Raw genomic sequence first — 8,618 nt, forward strand, 5'->3', positions numbered from 1 at the left:
ATTTTTCTGCCTTAGTTAATTTCATTAAAGAATCAGTTTCTGTCTTCTCTTCCATTAAAGTATTTATTGAGTTTTCTCTTTCCAGCGGGGCAACCTCTGCATCCATCAAAGAATTTAATTTCTGGCCTATCTTTTTGGGAGCATTGTCTGGATCACTTCCATTTTTGCCTGCCTTATTTGAATGAACGTTTTCCTTCAGCAATATTGTAACGCCCTGGTTACCCCAGAATAGTTACGGTGAACTAAAAATTTGAATCGCTACCCGAGTCCTTTGGTTAAAAAACGTGCTTCTAAGTGTTATTAACAGGCTAAGGTGGAAAACTAATCAAAAGGAAAGGATATATTTTATTTAAAACATAAACTGTTCATGGGCCCATAAAAAAATATTTACAAGTTATTTACAACTCAAAATGGTCATTACTGTTTCAAATTTACAAACCCGCCGACCTAAGTGGCAAAAATAGGGTAAACCCCTAGTTCCTCTAAGAACTCCTTGGCCGTGGTGGTCAAGCGGCCGCATATGTACACATCACCACCTAAGCTATCCACTCAAGGCTCGGTGAGCTTTTCTTTCCATTTACCTGCACCACATAGCACCCATGAGCCAAGGCCCAGCAAGAAAACACAATATAACATGAATATAATATCAACAATGATCATAATAATCATTCAAGACTTTCAGTCCAAAATAAAGGAGTGACAATTGAAAAGTAACTAAGGTGGGTACAACTCCCTTTTAGCCATGTGACGATAGGGTCACCGGGGCTTAACAGATAAGTGAACCTTTCACTAGCTTAAACAAGATCGGTGCATGATGACTAGTCACCAACATAACCTTCCTCATGACCATAGAGTCATAACCATGGAACACTGTTCCCTAGCCATGTGACAAGCAGTCATCTAGGCCTTAGGCCCTGACTCTGAGTAACTAGTCCTAGACTAGCCAAGCGCTTATAAGTTTCGTCGACCTTAGGGTCGGTCCAGCATTAATGCCTTAGAGTCATTCAACGCTGATATCGATTAGATCTAATCTTCATTCGGCCCTGTGTTCAGGACACTTATGCCGTTTCTGACTCTCAAGTCAGTATATGCGACTAGTGCCATCCCTGACTAATCAATGCCATACACAAGTAAACAACATTCGCTAACATTTAATATGCAATCAATGTCCACATTTATCAACCAACATGCCTCAACAACAATCATGCATGTCATATACACAGGGTGCAGTTTTCTTACCTCCAGTTCGAGTGAGAAATATAATAAGAACGACTCCTGAGAATGATCGACCTTTGATTCCTTAGCGGTTACCTAATCATAACCAATTATAACCTCCATTAATGAAAATAAACAATGAAAGGGTCTTGACCTAAACCCCACTCTCGGGACCTCGAAACATGCCCACACGGTGAGTAGATTCGATCCCGGGCCTTAAGGATTGAAACCTGAGCCAAAAACCCTTAAAAACACTCAAAACGGGATTCTAGAGGAACAGAGTAGTGCTACAGCGCTACTCAATAGCGCCCCAGCGCTATACTCAGAACCCCCAAATCGCCAACTGAAATCCTGTGTAGCGCTATAGCGCCCTCTAATGGGCGCTGTAGCGCTACCCCCATAACAACTCTCCCCTGAAACCTCCTTCTTCGACTCCTTCAGTTCTAACTCGATTCCAATGCTTCCAAATCCCATTTTTGATGCCAAATGAAACCAAAAACCATCCTCACATACCCCAAGCATCAAAACCACAAGAACCCTAGCCAAAACTCCCAACAAAACCAAGCATCCAACCTAGAAATCCTAATTGAAAACCAGAGCTAAAACAGAGAAAACTAGGGATTTTAATGGCTAGAAACTTACCTTAAGCTCAGATTATGATGCTCTTCATTGGTGGAACACACCCCCAAGCTCCCAAGACTTACTTCCCGAGCTTGAATCCTAAAAAATGGCTCAAAAATCACAAAGGAAACAGGAAGGAGAAAGGTACGGGAGAAGCTTTAGATGATACTCTGTTTTTCTCAACCTTTCTACAGCCTTAAATGGCTTATATCTATCCTAGGGGTGAAAAGACAAAAATACCCCTAGGTCAATTAAGGGTTTCTAAAGGCTCCCAAGGGTAAAATTGGTATTTCCCACCTATTTCGTTAATCATAATTAACGCTCTCCAATTCACACTATTATCGATATTCTCAAACACCAATAATTCATATCCCATTTCCCTTTAATTCCCGGCAACGCTCTAATCATTAAAATTACCCCGAGACTCATCCCGAGCCCCGAACTTAAACCTGTTATGACTAGACCGCGAATTAATATTCCAAGATTGTCTCATGCCGAAAAGCTCGAACAAACCCACATTATAATGTGGTCTCAACAATATGTCACTGACATGCATACAAATATACAATTACACCCTCAATGGGCCAAATTACCAAAACACCCCTATAATTTAAATGTGGACCCACATGCATGCATTCAACATCATATTAAAATATAATTCACATATACATGCATATAATTATTTAATAGCATAATTAAACAATTATGGCCCTCCCAACCTACTAATCCAACCATTAAACCGCATTAGGGATTTCCAGGGCATTGCAAATATCTCTTGACTCAGTTCTTCTAGGTGATCTTCTTTTCGATTCTTCAAAGAATTTCGCATCTAACCTCTGCTTTTAAGAGCAGAGTCTGGCTCACTTTCATGTTTCTCTGTCTTAATTGAGAGTGAACTACTAGGTTCAGCAATACCTCTTGAATAAGCTCCTTTGGAATTGTCTTTCACAACACTCATCAAAGACTTTGGTTTATGAACTCTATTTTCTTGAATAGATCCTGGTTCAGAAACATCTCTTGAATCAGCTCTTTCAGGATGCTTAATAAACTGTAATTTTTTAAAAGAATTGTTCTTTTTATTTTTTGGAAAATGTTTTGGTGTGAATAAAATACCTTCTCTTAGATGGCCACCATTTCCCATACAAACAACATCTTGTACAAGACCATTTGTCCTCTGCTGCAAACAAAAATAAAATTTGTTACAGAAGATTTTAGTCGAAAAAAATAGTGATGATAAGGCAATTAGCAGTTCCATACTAAATCTTGCAGCCAAGTGTATATAATTAATTCTATGACAAAAAAATGTGACATGATGTATTTAATATTTCCCTTCATCTCAATGATCATTCACGTGTGATGTTTATACGTTTCACAAATTTGGCATGCTTTCTTATGATGATTTCAAGGTTATAATTTAAGTATAGTAATTTGATTGTAATTATGGGATTATTTGTTTCGGTTTGATCATGTAAGGCATACACATGATACAAGTATATATTTGTACACATATTTTGTGTTTGATAATGATTGTGCTGATTTCAATTGAGTTTGGTTGGTTTTAATTTTGCTTTCTTTTGATGATTTCAAGATTATTTATCTACCGAGTTTAGTATTTGACAGGGGATTATTTTGTTTGGTGTGTTTATATTTTGATCTATGTTATACACAACTGCGTTAAGAATCTTATAAGAAAATCACATTTAGTTTTATGGTCATTTGTCCTTTGGGGATTTTAATAGGCCATTACAGATAGATTCTCAAAGATTGAAGCTTTCAACAAAAAGTTACGAATATTGATATAATTAGTTTAAACCATTAGGGTTAAAATTTAAACTACTGGGATAAAATTTAAACCACTAAGCTTAGATGGGTTTAAATTTAAACTACTAGGTTTAATTGAATTAAAATTTAAATGACTTAAAATTAAACCACTAGGCTTAAAATTTATTCCACTAGGCTTAAAATTTAAACCACGGAACTTAAAATTTAAACTATTAGTATTAAAATTTAAACCACTATGCTTAAAATTTAAATACTAGGCTTAAAATTTAAACCACTCGGCTTAAAATATAAACCAAGTCTCTTTAAACTATATAGCATAATGTATAAAATCTAAACCAAAATCTTTAAAAATTTAAATCACAAGGCTTAAGATTGAAACTACTAGACTTAAAATTTAAACCACGAGCCTTAAATGCTTAAAATTTGAACAGCAAGGCTTAATTAGCATCAAATTTAAACCGCAAGCCTTAAATAGCTTAAAATTTATAATTTTAGGTTGCAAAATAGATATTGGCATAACGGCTTGCGAGACAACATTTTTGCAAATGCCTCCTGAGCGTCGCGGTGCTATATATGTAGCGCCGCAGTGCTCAAGAAAGAAGATATGTACCTGCCGCCTGAACACCAACTTATGTTAGGGATTCCAAAATCCAATTTGCAAAATCACTATATAATTTTTGTTAAAAATATGAAAATACTTCATTTTTAGATTGATGACTTGTTTCTTAGTGTACATTGTACAAGTAGTTTAATTATGCAAAATAAAGAATAATCGGGTAGTTCAAATCATTGTATGTGCTTCTATGAATATTTGTGCATGTGGTTTAATTTTGATATTTTTTCATATCTATAAACAAGTTTCTATCACTGTCTATGTTTCAAGGTAATTGTTGTTTTAATTGAGCATTATTTGATCAGAAATGTTAGATAGATTTTTATGATTAATTGTTAATTTTATTTGTGATTGATTGTTTATTTTTGTTTATCACCATTTTAGATATGTCTCCCAAATCTTCTGGTAAGAAAGATAAGAAGTCATTATCAATTGTTAATACAAAAACAAAGGATATGATTCAAGTAAGTTATTCTTATGCTTAATAATGTATTTAAAAGTTTTATCAAGTTTAAATTAAATTATTTTTAATTTTTTGTTTATATTTTATAATACTTGTTTATATAATTAACTTAACTGTTTTTTCATTTTTATTTTTCTGTGCAGAATTTAAGTGAAGATAAATTAGTTTTCATTCTAACATTCAAGCTCAATGTTATTGAAGTGATATTGGGTGCATACAAAGTTTTCTTAGTAATGAAGAACTTCAAAAGTTGAAACAATGGGTTTCTTTTGGATTTGGATGCATCACTTGAACCATCATATATGATCATGCATGCTTTCTTCTTCATGAGGACGGTAGCTCTAATGGAAATGAGCTGCATCTAAATTTTGGAGGTAACATAACAAAGTTTGGCATTGAAGAGTTTGGTATTCTAACAAGTTTAAATTGTTCTAAAATTCCTTCCAATGTGGATGTTAGCAATCATAACAGTAAAACTTGATAAATACTTCTCTAGAAAATCATCAATTTCAAGAAATGAGTTGAAATATTTTATTAAATCTAGAAGAATTGATATTGATGCTAAAGATGCCATTAAGTTAGTCAAAGTATACATTGTTGAAAACATATTAGCAAGTAAAAGAGGTGATAGGTTGGTTGATGACTTTGTTCTCAAATTAGTTGAGGATGAAGAAAAGTTTGAGGCATATCCTTGGGGTCGCCGATCTTTTAATGAAACAATAAAATACCTCACAAGCGCTTTAGATTCATCAAAGATAGGATATGAGCTGTGTGGCTTCCTTATTGCCTTCCAAGTTTGGGGATTTGAGGTGATTCCTATTTTTGCATCATCGTTTGCCATTCATGTTGGTACAAAAATCCCTAGAATTTTGATTTGATAGCAAGAGAAGAAGAGTTGTCACCTAAAAATAATTTGGAATTTTTTTTCTTCAGAAGATCAAAGGTAAAAATTTATTTTATCTTGCTTTCCGATTTAGGATTGTCATATTAATATTTTTATTTTTTTTATGTATGGGTTTATGTTCCTTTAACCTTCTCTAATGATGAAAGAAATTCATACCATCATGGTATGCTTTGTGGCTCTTCAAGTTTTAAAAGAGGGAGAGAAAAAGATTATGATAATTCCAAAAGCAAGAAGAGAAAAAGTTCTAGTTCAAGTAGTGGTAGTGAAGAAGTTATTTCATTGTTGAATGTTCGTTTTTATTGTTATCACGTAGGTTTATGTTTTTGTTGTGTCTAGTTTGTATTTTGAAAATATGTTGTTTACAATTTGTGGTATATTTTGTTTTTGCCATGTTGTTTATCATATATTTTTCCCCTCCTATTTTTTTTTCAGGAACTCAAAGAAGACAATATTGCAATGAAAAAAAATATTGTTGATATTAAAATGAAGGTGAAGGATAATGAGGAGGGAATGACGAGTTTTTTTTATTTTTATTTTATGGAGTTTTTTTATGAAGAAACATGATGCAAACAAGGCAGCTCTTGGAGAAGGAGAAGAGAAAAGATGGAAAGTCTTCTCAAGAGGGGAACTCATTATCTGAAAATGATTTGAATCAAAGTATAAATGACTTCGACAGTGTAGAATGTGTTGCTCCTTTAGCAATCATACCGGTATAATTTTTAACATAATTTTGAATTGAAAAACTTTTTATTATTTTTGCTTTACTTTTTACAAATTGTTTGTTTATTTTTCTTAATTTGTGTATCTCATTCTCATTTTTAGGTTTGTACTGTGGAAGGAATTGAAAATGAACTCAAAGAAATAGCAACAAACAGAATTGATAATGGTTATGATAATGATTTTGCAAGATTGAAGATGCTTTCGCAATCTTGCAATGTTGGAGATAAAGAGATTGTTATTGTTCAATCATCAAATAATTTTGAGACTATCTAAGCTTCAATATTTTATCACAATCATCAAATGACAATCATGATGCGCATGAGATAAAGAAATTATATTCAAGAAAGAAAAGGGGAAAGAAACCAAGAAATTTGTTTGTTCTTCATACACTCATGATTTGTCAGCAATTATTTTGGATTTGTCCATTGAACGAAGAAAAAAGGAAGCTCATTTCATTGGACGATTTCATTTTGAGAGAAATTTTTATGATATGCCTTCTATGGAGTTGGAAGAAAGATTTTTCATGGTACAAACTTGGTCTTAAGAAGAATAGGTAAGTTGGTGTACTTATTGAATATTTTTGTTAATTTTATTGTTTTATATATTAATATCTTTTTTTTAGGTCTAAAAATGAACCATTCTATCTATTTTATGCCACAATGCATGCTTTCCTATATGGTGACATATGTATTAATTATGAGAAGTGGTTTCATGATTTATATGACAAGAACGGTCTCCTTGATGATTCAGTAAGATTATAATTTTTTTTATGCTATTTCATGTTAGTTTTGCACACTTTGAAAATTATTTTTCTTTTATATTGTTTAATGATTTCCCCCCTCATTTTTCATATTGCAGCATATTTTTATATCACTTTATTATTTGAGAAGGAAGACTCTTTGTCATACTTGCTCTACTACATTTCAAAATTGTACTACATCAAACTACATTTTTGATGTATTTCTTAGGCAACTAGCAGTTAGTGAAACTCAGTTAAAAGATTTTAATTAGAGCAAGGAAGTTACTTTAATTAATAGGATTCTTGGAAAATCAATATTATATGGGAAGTCATGATTGGATGTGGATTTTGTATATTTGTCATTTTTTTATTCAAGGTGTAAGTTGTTGGGAAAGCTTATAAAAGATCTTTATTTATTTTCATGTAGATCTAATATTAAACAAATTAATATGAGATAACCTAGAACATGTTTCTAAAATTGAATTCAAAGAGAAATAATGATAAGAATACTTACATTATACGCAGTGGAATGAATGATCATTCCTTTAGTTTCTCTAACTCTTGTATCCTTTCTGGCGTAGAGTATTACCAAGAAACTGAACCGATCTTCAATTTTTTTCACAACCTTCCAAAGTATCGTTGGAATCACGTAGACTAGGGTGGACAATTCTCAACACATGAGATAGATACAGAGAGAAGAAGAGAGAAGAACAATAAGGCTTAGAAAAAAGACTTATGTTTAGAGAGAATCTAAAACCTATCAGAAACTCGTGTTTCAGAAATCTAAACTTATGTTTTGACTTCTCTCTTAACATTCCTTTTATAGAATCAATTAGGTCATTTATTTCATTAAAAAAATCAATAAAATGATATCCAATTAACAGCCCTTGGTCGAAATTATCATGGGCTTTAGGGTCGTGAATTTCTCATTTGATTATAAGCTCATTGGACTTAAAATCAAGGCATGTATTATTTTCTATTGATTTAATTAATTAAATAATTATTCAAATCCTTTATCAAATTAATTATTTATAATTTGAACCTTGGTTTAAACTTATTTATTAATTTAGATACCAATTTATCTTAATTAATAAATCTGCTCTAATTTCCCTTTTCTTCTCAAAATTACATAACTCTGTGAAATTATCCAAAATTGACCTAGTCAGCTTTGATAATTCTAATTGATAATTAAATCAATTAATCGAGACTATTTAGATGATTTTATCCAAGGTACAGTGGGGACCATGGGCCTATGAAGTCAAGCTCCAATAAGTTATCATAAATTTGCTAACTTATTAATTCCTCGTAACTCCACTAAAGACTTGGAATTGCACTCTTGAATTCATAGAACGCTCTATAACAAATATATTTATGCAATTAATTATCCATTGTTACAACCATAGTTGTCACTCAATCCTCTATAGACGGTCTTCAATGAGATGGGACTAGAATACCGTTTTACCCCTCAGAATTGAGATCTCTATCATTTAACACCTTGAACCAAACTAAAAGGATACCATCGTTTCACTTCTTCATCAGAAGATATAGATGTCCATATATT

Source organism: Humulus lupulus, chromosome 3, assembly GCF_963169125.1.
Source record: "Humulus lupulus chromosome 3, drHumLupu1.1, whole genome shotgun sequence".
Lineage (NCBI taxonomy): Eukaryota > Viridiplantae > Streptophyta > Magnoliopsida > Rosales > Cannabaceae > Humulus > Humulus lupulus.